We start from the raw sequence: 13,375 nt of genomic DNA on the forward strand, positions 1-13,375 counted from the left end.
TCTCCCCCCACCTTTCCTCTCTTCCAAGTAAGGCAGCTTCATGGACAAAGCAGGGTTTCCAATGAGGCAAACCAAAGAGTCATTCTAACCTGCTACCAACATTCTAACCCTGCCACCATCACCGAGTGACCTTGGACAAATAACTATCACGCCCTCTACTCCCGCCTACCCCTCAGAATTAAAGGAAACTCTCTCTGTCAGGACATAGGCTGGGCACTCAGGTCTGGGTGGTTCACCTGTTAGTCTGCACCTTTGGCTTTGCCCTGGTTATGCTCTCCCAGCTTTAAGAGGGCTGGCATCTCCCTGGTAATACCGAGTTAAATCCTGTGGGCAAGGTATGGCCTTGGTGCTTGCTAGCTAGGGAGTTGCAAGAACAGGACAGATGTCCCAAGGACCATGTGGAGTCAGGCTGGGTAGGTTAGGTGACCCTGAGGGCCCTAGCCCTATAACATAGTATGCTCCTTAAGGAAATCAAACCAGTCATGTCTCTGCTTAAAATCCTTAAATGGCTCTTGATTTTCAGGTTAAAGGCTAAACTCCCTAGCCTGGCATACAAAACTTTCAGCAACTGGCCCTGTCTTTGTTTTGTTTTGTTTTGTTTTTGTTTTCGTTAAAGCACAGGGACAGGACCCATGGGCAGGAAGAGCTGCCTGGACCTGACCCTGTCTTAATATCTAATTTCTGAGTGGTTTCCTGCACGTCTCTGGCCTTTCTTCTGACAGTAACCTATTTCAAGTCTTCATCTTGCCAACTCCTACTCATTTTTCTATGCTCTAATCAGGTTTCATTTTCTCTGAGAAACTTTTCCTAAACTTCCAAGATAGCCAGATGTCTAGCTTCTTGCTCCCACAACCTTCTTACACATACCTTCTATTATCCCATCCACCATACTGAAGAGATCAGCTAATACGATGTCTTCTATGATGTTAAAATTGAGGAGGGCAAGTACCATGTTTTCCCCATATTTCTATTCCTAGGCATAATGTAGGACTAGATACTGAAATCTAAGAGGGAGGTGTTCTGCCTGGTAAGATGATGGGCATGTTCAACTTTCTTGTCCTCATTTCTAACACAATCCCATTCATGCTTTTTAAAATTTTTTATTTTTTACAAGATTTTATTTTATTTTTTATTTTTTTTACAAGATTTTATTTTTAAGTAATCTCTACATCCAATGTGGGGCTTGAACTCATAACCCCGAGATCTAGAGTTACATGCTTCATCGATAGAGCCAGCCAGGCCCCCCAACCATTCATGCTTTTGGGTTGATTAATTTTTGAAGGTATATGAGAGTGGAGATGAGGAAGACAAGGAGTTTTGGTCCACTTAGGATTTTCCAGTTGGCTCAATCTGAGGCTCAGAAAACCAAATCCCAGTTTTCAAATGGAAATGGAAATGGCTCAGACATACTGTGGAAAGAGGTGCTAAGGTGGTCTTTTCTTCCTCTGTCTCTCTTTGGTTGAAAGAGGCAAGATCCCCAAGCTGGACCCAGAGTTCAGGAGCCCAATGGGCAGGTGCAGGGAGCTGTTGAGGAGTTCTTCGGGTCTGATGTTCAGTCTTATGGGCTCTTCAATTTAGAGGAATCTAGACCATTCCCACATTCCTATGGGGTTAGGTATGGGGTTCCTCTGGATTTGGGTCATCCATAAATGGGAAGAAATGGGGAGAAAGTTGGTATCTTTTTCCACTCCCTGAGCAGTCTCTTCAGGTCTACCCGGACACCTGGGCTCTATCCCAGCAGATAGGCTGAGAATTCCACCACTCGATCAGCAAGGAGAAAACCCACCTGTCTTCTTCCCACACACTCTGACTTCTAGGTAGTTCTAACTATCCTGGCAACCTCTATCATCTCTTGCAAGGGGAGAGACAGTTGGGGGAGAAGAGTGAATATTGGGCTGGGCATCTAGCCCTTAGGCCTCTTAGCATTTCCAAGGCAAACAGGAAAGTCTTAAGTTTCCTGTTACTGATGATGTTGACTAACCCCCATGGTTAGCTTTTTTCCAGGCAAGTAAGGAACGTCCAAAGCTTAGTATGAGGAGCAGAGTTGGGAGTCACAGCCTGATAGACTAAGGCATAAGAGGTAGTGAGAGGCAGTGAAAAGGAGAGCTGGACTGAGGGTGAGGACATCTGGATTTGTCTCTCTGCTCTGCTATTAACTAGCTATGTGAATGTGGGGGGCCGTCTTTGCACACGGGGACTCGGTTTCCTGCTCTGTAAATTGAGGCCTGGATTAGATATCCAAGATTCCTGTTTCCTCTCGTTTTTCTCTATTTGTGGATGATACGAATGGGTACAAGACACAGAAACCGTTGGGATGGGACAGACACATTAATGAGAAGCCAAACAGGGCAGGCAGATGGTAGGGTGGGGGAGGGGAGGTTGGAATAGATTGAAGGACTGGTCTAGGACGGAAAGAACCTAGAGCTGCCTAGAAAGGAAGTGATCCCTCAAGGGGCAAGATACTGGCCTAGATGACTTTGATAGGTGGTTGCCGGTGGTGGGCAGGGGAGCAGGGTCGCCCGCTCACGCTCTCAAAACGGACCCCGCCCCCTTTCCAGCAAATCGTAGCTTTCCTCCCCATAATGCCCAGCAGCCACAGCTAAACCGCGCACTGCAACCGAACTCTACCTAGCTCCACCTCTCTAACCGCGCAGCACAAATTTCTCATTTTTATTGGCTTTTATAACTGTCACTCAGAGAATCCCCGTATCCGTTGGTTGTCCCCTACCTACTCTTTTCTGTCCCTTGTAATCTCGCCTTCTTAGGCTGTACCTGCCCCCAGAAGCCAATTTCCTTTTTCTATTGGGTAGCTGGAATGTCACTTCTCAGGATACAAAATTATGATTGGCTGTGCGTGCCAGGGCTCGCGCAGTTACCAGGCAGCGGGCTAGACTGAGGCTAGTTACCACGTCAGTGAGCTGACAGGGAAGGTAGCCGGCTCCACCGCCCGTTCCGGCCGAGTCTTCCTGGCCGATTGTGCGGTCCCTGACTTCGGCCTCAACTTCCAGGAAGCGGGCTCCTTCCCTTCTCCCATCTGCCACCAGAGCCGGGAGAGTCGCTTAAAGACGCCTTCGGGGCCCGGGCTGGACATGAGCAGCGGCTGCGGGTCCTGGGACTAGGCCCCGCCATTTTGGATCCGCTGACAGGTCAGCGAAGTCTCTTCTTAAGAGTTCCAGTGTCTTGAAGGCAGCCCTGACATCGCCGTAGGGAATGAGGGGAGGCGGGCCCTTAAGTTGGACGAGCCGGGTGGCTTAAGAACGCAGGGACAATAATTAAACAGGAAGAGATTGTTGTGGGAGAGAACTGGGAGGCATGCAGGGGGGCAAAGGTCAGGCCCCTGCGGCCGGAGGGGCGACTTCAGCTCTGACTTATGATCCTTTTCGGGTGCCCGAATCTTTCTTCCTGTGTTCCCAGGCTTCACCTAGCCTTTTAGCTCCCCTCTTCTAGAGCTTTCTGTTTCCTAAAGAGCCCAGTCCTCAAAAGCTCAAAGCAAACCTAAAGAACATTGGATCTGCTTTTTAGGGTTGATTTTTAAACCTTAGAAATGAGGTGTCTGCAGATCCTGTACAGCGTCCACTTCTGTGTGACTGCCTCCTTAGTACAACTGAACTGCTTTATTAACACTGGATGATGAACTAGTGCAACTTAGACTCAGGTAGTGAGAAGAGGTGTGGAAGGATTGAGGCCAGTCTTATGGAGACCTGGGCTAAGAGAAGACTTTCCACTGCTGGGGCAGCTCAGCTGCCAGTCTGGGTCTGTATGTCAACACTGGACTTAACCTTCTGAGGCTGTTTCTTCCATTACACAGTCTTTTACAGATACTCTTTTCTGGTGTATGTTTTGGTTGGCATTTCCCCTCAAGGTGTTCTCTTCATTTGGCCTCAAGCGATGTTTAATCACAAGGGAGCCACTTTGTTATGCTATATTTGGCTGAGAACAGAGAGGGATTTGAGTATTGGTGAAAAAAACGTCATGAAAGATGTTCAGCTAATTTAAAAGTGGTAGGGTCAGGGCAGCAGAGTGAATGATGGAGGAGTATAACTCCAAGGAGAAGTTTATGGCACTGTGGTAACCTTTGATAAACTGCTGTATTGTAAAACTGTAAAATTCCCCAAGGGTAAAGAGTGCCTTCAGAAATGAGGAATAGTGTAAATAGTGTTTTTTAGCTCACAACAAAGAAGTTTTTATGCCATTAATTCAGGTATATAAGGCACTTCTCTGGGCCCTCTGGAGGATACAAATAGAAAGGTCTGTTTAGGGATTGCTCTGTTTAACTTACACCCACTTCTTAAAAGCAGTAGCATATATGTGCAATAGCCTACCTAGAGCATGAGCTAGGGATAAACGGTGTCAACCTAATGCCTTTGGGAAAGTAACGGACACTCAAAAAGTGTTATCTGTACCTGGGCTTAGTTGTAGTGTGTGGTCCTGACTTGTGCCTTGGTCTGGCCTTGGCAGTCAGGACTTTGCATGGTGAGGTAGTGACAAGGAAGATCAAAACCTCATTGTTGTTAGAGGGAAAAACTGTATAGGATTGACAGTGACTAAACTCAGTTTCTTCTTACCTAATGCCCTCTGCTCTCCTGAAATTGTGTGTGTGTGTGTGTGTGTGTGTGTTGGTGGGGGATAGCATTGTTTGTATTTATTGATTTTAGATAAGTGGGATGGAAATGATCCAGGAAATAAGTTTGTATTTTAACTTGCTGATCTAAGTTGCAGAATTTCTAAAAAAAAAAAATAGAAAGTGGCTTATGAAATTATATAGCCTAGGAAGTATCCAGGTTTGATGAACCTGTCTTTCTTGCCTGGGTGATGTGCCCTGTTGAGCCTTGTTGAGTTGATAGGCTTTGCATAGTGCACAATCTAGTCTTTGAGTAGATGGTGTGACCAATCCAGCATCTTTTCAGTTGGGCCTGGAGGTGACTCAGGCATCAAAGATTTCCCCTTTCTTTACCAAAAAGTCATTTTCTAGGTTGGAATAGTTTTTCACCTCCCATCCTCACCCATATCAGAAAATTTGTTCTTTTTTTTTGTATGTCAACCATACTTCAATTAAAAAAAGAAAAGAACATTTGTTCTTCCTTCAAGACTTGAATTTGAGCTCTATTTCAGAGGTGACTATAGATAGACAGTGCCTTCTGATCTTGACAGTGATGCTTATTGGCTCACTGGCAGCTCAGGTTGTAGATACCTTTCCTTATGAGTAGCCGGGCACCAATCCCAGTTGAACTCGTAGTACTCAGAGTTCCACTACTATTTCATGTTCCAGAATGCAGGATGACTGCCACTTTTAGACAATAACTTCATTGATGGGGTACTTAGACTGGCTAGTGTGGGCAGCTAGAGAGGCAAAAGATGCAGCTTCTGCTTTTAAGGAGACACACTGTATTTATACAGTACTCTCTGGAAGGATCATCCTTGTCTTTGTTTGCCACTTCTGTTGACTGATCACGGTCTGTCCCTGTGGTTCAGGGTGACTGATTAGAATGATTCTGTTGGGATAATGGTGAAGTTGAGTTGAAGGGAGAAGGCGGTTTGTTTTACCATCAGGCTGGAAAGGCTGGTGTAAATATAATTGGCAGCCGTTTAGCTCTCATTGTTCTTTTTCTATATTTCAGTGTATTCAACAGCAGTTGTTTAATTAAATGAAAACATAATAGAGCGTCTGTTGATTTGGAGCCCTGGTCATAAAGGAAGTGATCGTGGATGTAACGGTTTGTTGCCATCACATAAACCAAGGATTACAAGCTTAAAAAAGCTTGTAAGAAAAGGCAGATAATGTAAATGAGCAAAGTAAGCCAGGTACGAATGTATTAGCAGGGGCTGTCGTTACTGGCATGTGGGCACAGTATGACCAGTCTTCCCATTTTTCAGGAGAAACTTAAAATTCAGATCATTGTGTTTTAAACTCTTGGCAACTAGTTCAAGTCTTTAAAAAGCTTTTCCAGATAGAACAGATATGTCTGTGGATTGGATTCTATCCATCATGGGTGGATGATGACCCCTGATAGGTAAGACAGGCATACCATATGAGATTTAATCACTGTAGTTCTCTATGTGTCATCACACAAGCTAACTTTTTATCTTTGTCCTACTCTGTAAACTGTCACCCTTAGTTGTCACTTTGGGTGCTGTGAGTGGTTAAAAGATGAATGAGAAAAAGAAGCATTGTTTCATTCTTCATTTGCATCTCCAAGCTGTCCTCCAAAGGACATCTTTGGACATATCTTAGTGGCTCACCTTGCATATCACTTGGGATAGACTCAGAATCTCCGTAGAGGGAGGAGTTGTCATGGCAGAGCTGAGGTACACTGGTCACCTGATTATTATACACCTGATTTTCTACTCGTGGCCTGTCAGGGCACCAACTCTTTCTGGTTTGGCTTTCACTTACCTCCACCCTTTGGGTAAATTTCTTGATCCAGTAAGTTGTTTACTAATTCAGTAATTCTTGGTCGCTGTCTATGTTTTATTAGCACAGAACTGTGTTATATTCCTTGGCAAGTTCTGGGAATCTTACAAGCTATATCTTTAGTGCTTCAAATATTTGAGAGATTGAGTGAAGATGAACCTTGGAAGGGCCAGTTGAGGGTCATTTAGCTTCTGTCCTCTCAGAAAGCCCATCAGTTTTCTTGGTTTGCACAGCTCTGTATTGGACACCAAAGCACCATGAAGCAGTCTTTTCCTTTGAAGAGTCTAATTTCTTATTAGATAATGACAACTTTTTTTTTTAAGATTTTATTTATTTGAGAGAGAGAGAGAGAGAGAAAACACACACACACACACACACACACACACACACACACACACACACCTTGGGGGAGGGGCAAAGGGAGAGGAAGAAACAGACTCCCCACTGAGCAGGAAGCCTAACTCAGGGCTCCATCCCAGGACCCAGAGATCAGAATCTGAGCTGAAGGCAGACGCTTAACTGACTGAGCCACCCAGGTGCCCAAGAATTACATATTTCTGAGAAGAAATGTGAACATGCATTTAGCACATGAGGAGACTTCAGGAAAATAGATGTGAAAATATAATAGATTGGTGGGTAATGTGGGCTCTTTTTGTTTGTAGAGTAGCCTGTGTAACTTCTGATAGAGAAACAAATAGGGGATGCAGGAAGAAGGCTTGCCTGCCTGCCGTAAAGTCCTTGACTTCTATGAAGTCGTTGTTCTTACAGGCGCTGGATATGAGCTGCCCTATATTGAGAGTCAGTCTTTGATGTTAGTTCATCCATTTGTTCATTTGCTCCTCCAGTATTTATCATTTATCTTATAGGCATTGGGGATAAAAAGGTGAATAAATCATGGTGTCTTCCTGAGATGCCTATAGACTCATGGGAGAGACACACTAAATGAATAATTATAAATCAGAATCAGTTCTTTAGAGCTATGTACAGTGTAATGTGATGACAGAAAGGACTACTAATACTCTGTGGGGGAGTGGGTTAGCTAGAGATGATCTCAAAGAGCAGGCATTATATTTTTTATTTATTTATTTATTTTTAATTTTATTTATTTATTTGACAGACAGAGATCACAAGTAGGCAGAGACAGGCAGAGAGAGAGAAGGGGAAGCAGGCTCCCTGCTGAGCAGAGAGCCTGATGTGGGGCTCCATCCCAGAACCCTGGGATCATGACCTGAGCTGAAGGCAGAGGCTTTAACCCACTGAGCCACCAGGCACCCCGAGCAGGCATTATAATAACAACTATTTTTTGGGGGTTTAAATAGTGCTTTACAGTCTTCTTATGGAGCCTCACAACAAACAGATGAGGAGATACTATCTTCATTTTGCAATGGAGCATTGTAAACAGGGGCTCAAAAGGCTAAGAAACTTGGCTAAGATGGTAAAGATGGTAATAGTCAGGACTGTTTTGCTTCCGAAGCTGGTTCTTGAAACCAGTGTGGTATTCTGACTTTCTCATTAACTTTTGAATGGATTGAGTAACGGTTTACCAGGTGGATGAGAGTGAGAAAAAAATATTCGACACAGAAAAGGAACAGCAAGTGCAAAGACAGACAACAAAGACCATGATTTTGAAAAGGATGAACTTTTCGGGGCGCTTGGGTGGCTCAGTGCGTTAAGCCTCTGCCGTTGGGTCAGGTCATGATCTCAGGGTTCTGGGATCGAGCCCTGCGTCAGGTGCTCTGCTTGGTGGGGGGCCTCCTTACCCCTCTCTCTGCCTGCCTCTCTGCCTACTTGTGACCTCTGTCTGTCAAATAAATAAGTAAAATATATTTTATTAATAAAATATTATTAATATTTATAAATAAATAATATAAATATTAATAAAATATTAATAAATCTAGTTTATTAATAAATAAATAAACAAGAAAAGAAAAGAAGGAACTTTTGATGGTCTATTTCATACATAGAGAATATGTATAGCATATATGAGGCATTAGTGTCCCCTACCCAGCTTAAAAAACAAAATATCACCACAATGAGGCTGCTTGTATATCCTCTGTTAGTCACATTCCCCCTTCCCATGGCCACTATTCTAAATTTTTTGTGAGTTTTCTGGGATATAGTCTTAGCTGTGGACTTGCTGAGATGCAGGATATGAAGTTCTTCAGTTTTGCAAGATGATGCCAAATTGTAATCCAGATGACTTGTATCAATTTACATATCCACTAGCTACTTGCTCTGCATTTTTACCAACTCCTCTGCATTTTTACCAACTCGTAATGTCAGGTTAAATTTTTTGTGCTGTAAAATGGTATCTTATAAACATATTTTATAATTTTCTTGATTATTAATGGAGCTAATAATGTATTCATATATTTATTTGCTGTTTGTATTTCCTTATTCTGTGAAATGCCTGTTCATGTCTTTTGCCAGTTTGGGGGCATGTTTATATGTCTATTCTTACAGTTTTTGTAACATTTTATATTACGGATATTGCTTCTTTATTAGTTATATGTATAAGATAAACTGGTATTTTCTCTGAGTTTGTGACCTATCTTTTCCCTCCTTTTCATGGTGTTTTTTGAACAAGTGTCTTTAATTTTAACATGGTTTAATTTACCAGTTTTTTTAACTGGTTATGCTTTTTGTTTTCTGTTTAGGTGCTTCTCTTCTGTGCTGAGATTATAAAAATATTCTTGTATATTATCTTCTAAAAGTTTTAAGATTTCCTTTTTCACATTTAAGTCTTTAGTTCATTGAAATAGATTTTTTTTTTTAATTCCATGAAATAAGGATCCAGTTTATTGTTTCTGTTTCTCGTGCTTTTGTTTAGATCTAGAGGGAGTTGCTAGTTGATAGAGTGACTCCTCTTTGGATCCTCTTGGGGTGAGTAACTGGGATGCCACAAAGCACCAGGGGAATGCTGTAGACTGAGCTTTAAACATACAGTACTTTTAAAGGATATATGTGGCTTAGAGTCTGGGCCAGTGGCTTATCTGGCTTGGGATGTTAGTTGCTGCTTATTTGGTTGTTCCTTCTCATGTTATTTCTGATACAAGATAGACCTTAAATTCTTTTCTACCATACTTACATGAGGTCTCTGCAGGCCTTTATGATTTTTTTGTTTTAGAAATGAATGCTTTATTTTTTAAAATTCTTTTTTTGACGATTTTATTTATTAGAGCGTGGGAGAGTAAGAGAGAGAGTGTGCATGCACAAGCATGAGCATGGGGAGGGGTAGAGAGAGAGGGAGAACCAAATTCCCCACTGAGCAGCGAGTCCAGTGGGGGACTCAATCTCAGGACCAAGGGATCATGACCTGAGTGGAAGGCAGACGCATAACTGACTGAGCCACCTGAGCTCTCTCTTCGTGACCTTGTGACAAAGGGTTCTAGCAAGTGGTTCACTGAGCTTCCCATTTGAAGCTGAAGGGCAGATTCCCTTGGAAGAAGACCTCTGTGAGGAGAAAAGTGCTCAAAAATTTATTTTCTCTGGGAAACCTTCCAAATAGGTGGTAGATCCTTTAATTAATTAATTAATTGGCTTTTTAAAAAAATTTGCAATTTGTAGTATACTGTTGTCATTTACCTGTTGCTGTGTGATTTTCAGTATGAGTGTTTTCTCTCATTCTCTTAGTTCTTTGAAAGAGAAATTAAATACTCTTATTTTATAGTGTCCTTTTACAGGCCTTTCAAAAAATTTTTTACAAGATTTGTTTATTCATTTTAGAAATAGACTGCAAGCGGGGTGAAGAGCAGAGGGAGAGGGACAAGTAGACTCATGCTAAGTGCAGAGCCTGACACAGGGCTATATCGATCTCACAACCCTGAGATCATGACTCCAGATGAAATCAAGAGTCTGACACTTAGCCAACTATGCCACCTAGGCACTACCAAAATATTTTTTATAATGGTAGGTATTCTACTGAATGCCTACATCTACTGAATAATAACTATATATTGAAGGCCATCCATGATATGCCCCACACTTGCTGTTCTAGCTTTATCTCCTGTTATTCCCCTAGGAATAATATTCCAATCAGTTTGGAATAATCATAATCCCCTAAATACCTACTAAATTTTCCTACCTATGAGCCTTTACCGTTGCCATTCTTTCCTTATATTTTTGACTGTTTGAATCTGGTCTGGTGGTTCTTTGGCTCAGTTAAGCATCTGGCTCTTGATGTCAGCTCAGATCATGGTCTTGGATTCCTGAGATCAAACCCCATGCTGTCAGGCTCCAGGCTTGGTGAAGAGTTGGCTTCTCTCCCTTTCCCTCTGCCCCTCCCCCTGCTCACAATGTCACACTTACTCTCTCTCAGGTAAAAAAATAAATCTAAAAAAAAACCAACCCTGAATCCTGTCTTTCAGTTGCCTTTCCAGAGCCCTCTGCCAGAAGTAATTTTCTTTGTTCCACTACTGTGACACTGTGTATTACTCATGCATTGGAGATATATATGGGTTTGTGTATATATGTATATGTTTTATCTAATCTACTAGATTATAAATTCCTTGTGGGTGGGTAGTGACAATTCTGTATGCTGTGCATAATATTTTGCTTAGCATGTATTAGGTAATAATATCTGATTGACTGAAGTAAATGTTAGTTAATTAACTTTGATGACTGCTCTTAATCCTTTACATATGGAATAATACAACTACTCTTCACTATTCTAATTTATTTTTAAAAAATATTTTTAAAAAATTATTTTCATATTAATTATTTATTTTTTAAAAGAATTAATTTATTTGTCAGAGAGAGAGAGAGGGATAGAGAGAGCACAAGCAGAAGGAGTGGCAGGCAGAGGGAGAAGCCTGATGTGGGACTTGGTCCTGGGACCCTGGGGTCATGACCTGAGCCAAAGGCAGATGCTTAATGACTGAGCCACCCAGGTGTCCGTTTAAGTATTTTTTTTTTAAAGATTGATGTATTTGAGAGTGCACCCACAAGCCAAGTGGGGCCAAGTGGAAACTAAGATGGCTCAACTCGGTGGCTCAACTGACTGAGCCACCCAGGCACCCCTGCATTATTCTAATTTAAAAATAGGTAGTAGGTAATATATATGTGTGACACAAAATTCAAGAGATACAAAAGAATATACAGAGAAAATTAAGTCTTCCTCTCATCCCAGTTCCCCACTTCCCTTTTCTGGAGGCAACCTCTGTTAGCCATTTTTTCAGAGTCCTTCCAGAGGTATAAAGCATATTCATCTTGCCTAAATAATTTAAGGAAGGAACCATACTAGAGATTTTATCTTTTCTCTTCTGATACTTTGAATTATTTTTTAATTTGGTCATTTTCTATTTCTTGGTTCTCCTCCCTCTTATTGTTGTTATGTTTTCATTGTTGAATCTTCTCAGGAGAGAACATTGCTATGTGCCTAGGGCATTTGGAAAGCAGATAAATCTCCTGGGACTAACCTAGTTGTTTCTTTTCTTTTCTTTCTTTTTTTTTTTTTTCTTTTCTTTCTTTCTTTTTTTAACCTAGTTGTTTCTTTACATTGTCATTAAAATAAATGTTTTATTATATTGGATTCTCTTGTGGATTTGAAGGGGGTATTATGGTCCTGGACAAAATTTGTGCCTTTTCCCCTTTATTATAATGGTTTTCATACTTCTTGCTTTCTGGGGGCCCTGTCTTATGCAAAATGTGCAAATGGTCCTACTGGAAAAATGTATTTTTTTCTGTATATCTATGGCTCATTTTCTTTTAGATCCCATTAGACTCTGTAAATGCCTCATGGGCAGAAATTATATCTTATTTCTTTCTTTGTTACTAATTTTAGATTATATTGATGGTATAGTAATATATTCTCCCTATGAAAATTTAAAACTGAAACATTATAGGTAAGGTTAAAGTGTCCTCTGATTACACCCTGATTTTATAATATCGTCTCTAGAGATAACTATGGTTATTGAGTTTGGGGTACATCTGCCCAGACCTTTTTTTTTTTTTTTTAAAGATTTTATTTGTTTATTTGACAGAGAACACAAGTAGGCAGAGAAGCAGGCAGAGAGAGAGAGAGGAGGAAGCAGGCTCCCCGATGAGGAGAGAGCCCGATGCGGGGCTCGATCCCAGGACCATGAGATGACCTGAGCTGAAGGCAGAGGCTTAACCCACTGAGCCACCCAGGCGCCTCCTGCCCAGACCTTTTTTTAAAAGATTTATTTGTTTGGGGGAGAGAGAGAGTGTGTGCACGTGATGAGCGGGGTGGTAGGGCAGAGGGAAAGAATCTCAAGCAGACTCTCCACTGAGTGGAGAGCTGGACATGGGCCCAATCTCACCTTGAGACCATGATCTGAGCAGTAATCAAGTCAGACACCCAGCCATCTGAGCCACTTGGGTGCCCCTGCCCAGACCTTTTATTCTCTGTGTACACATGTATATATTATTTGAACAAAATACATTAAGTACACTTAGCAACATGGATGACTCACAAACATAATGTTTCAAGGAAAAAGGTCGAATATCAGAAAAATACGTGCAATATTATATTAGTTAAATAAAATACAAAAATATGCAGCATAATACTATTTTTTAAAGATTATTTATTTATTTATTTATTTGACAGAGATCACAGGTAGGCAGAGAGGCAGCCATAGAGAGAGGAAGGGAAGCAGACTCTCTGCTGAGCAGAGAGCCTGATGCGGGGCTCGATCTCAGAACCCTGGGATCATGACCTGAGCCAAAGGCAGAGGCTTTAACCCACTGAGCCACCCAGGCACCCCAATAATACTATTTTTAAAAAATATGTATCAATGAAGTAAGAGTATAAAGCAACATAAAAGTTTAATAACCATCAGATTTAGAATAGTGAGACCTATGGATGAAAAATAGGAGGATATGATTAGGGAGAATACACAAGAGACTTCAGTTGTACTATTCTTAATTTGGATACAAGCTGTTCTTTTGCTTTTCATATTGTACTGTATGTTACATATCGCATATTTTCAAAAACAAATCTAG

The 13,375-nt window shown here is 41.5% G+C and overlaps 1 protein-coding gene across 13 annotated transcripts in view; it reads left to right on the plus strand.

Moving 5' to 3' along the window:
* The first annotated feature begins 2,899 nt into the window (after positions 1 to 2,899).
* The window catches only part of GBF1 (golgi brefeldin A resistant guanine nucleotide exchange factor 1), a 124,546-nt gene continuing 114,070 nt past the window's right edge, over positions 2,900 to 13,375 (plus strand). For 7 of the 13 annotated variants that reach the window (XM_047701825.1, XM_047701826.1, XM_047701829.1 and 4 more), the window contains exon 1: positions 2,901 to 3,146. The gene's annotated coding sequence lies outside the window, so the exon portion shown is untranslated. Of the gene's footprint in view, positions 3,149 to 13,375 lie in introns of all 13 variants that reach the window. The other 6 variants (XM_047701821.1, XM_047701824.1, XM_047701820.1 and 3 more) reach the window with 2 other exon arrangements.

Source organism: Lutra lutra, chromosome 14 (genome assembly GCF_902655055.1).
Source record: "Lutra lutra chromosome 14, mLutLut1.2, whole genome shotgun sequence".
NCBI lineage: Eukaryota > Metazoa > Chordata > Mammalia > Carnivora > Mustelidae > Lutra > Lutra lutra.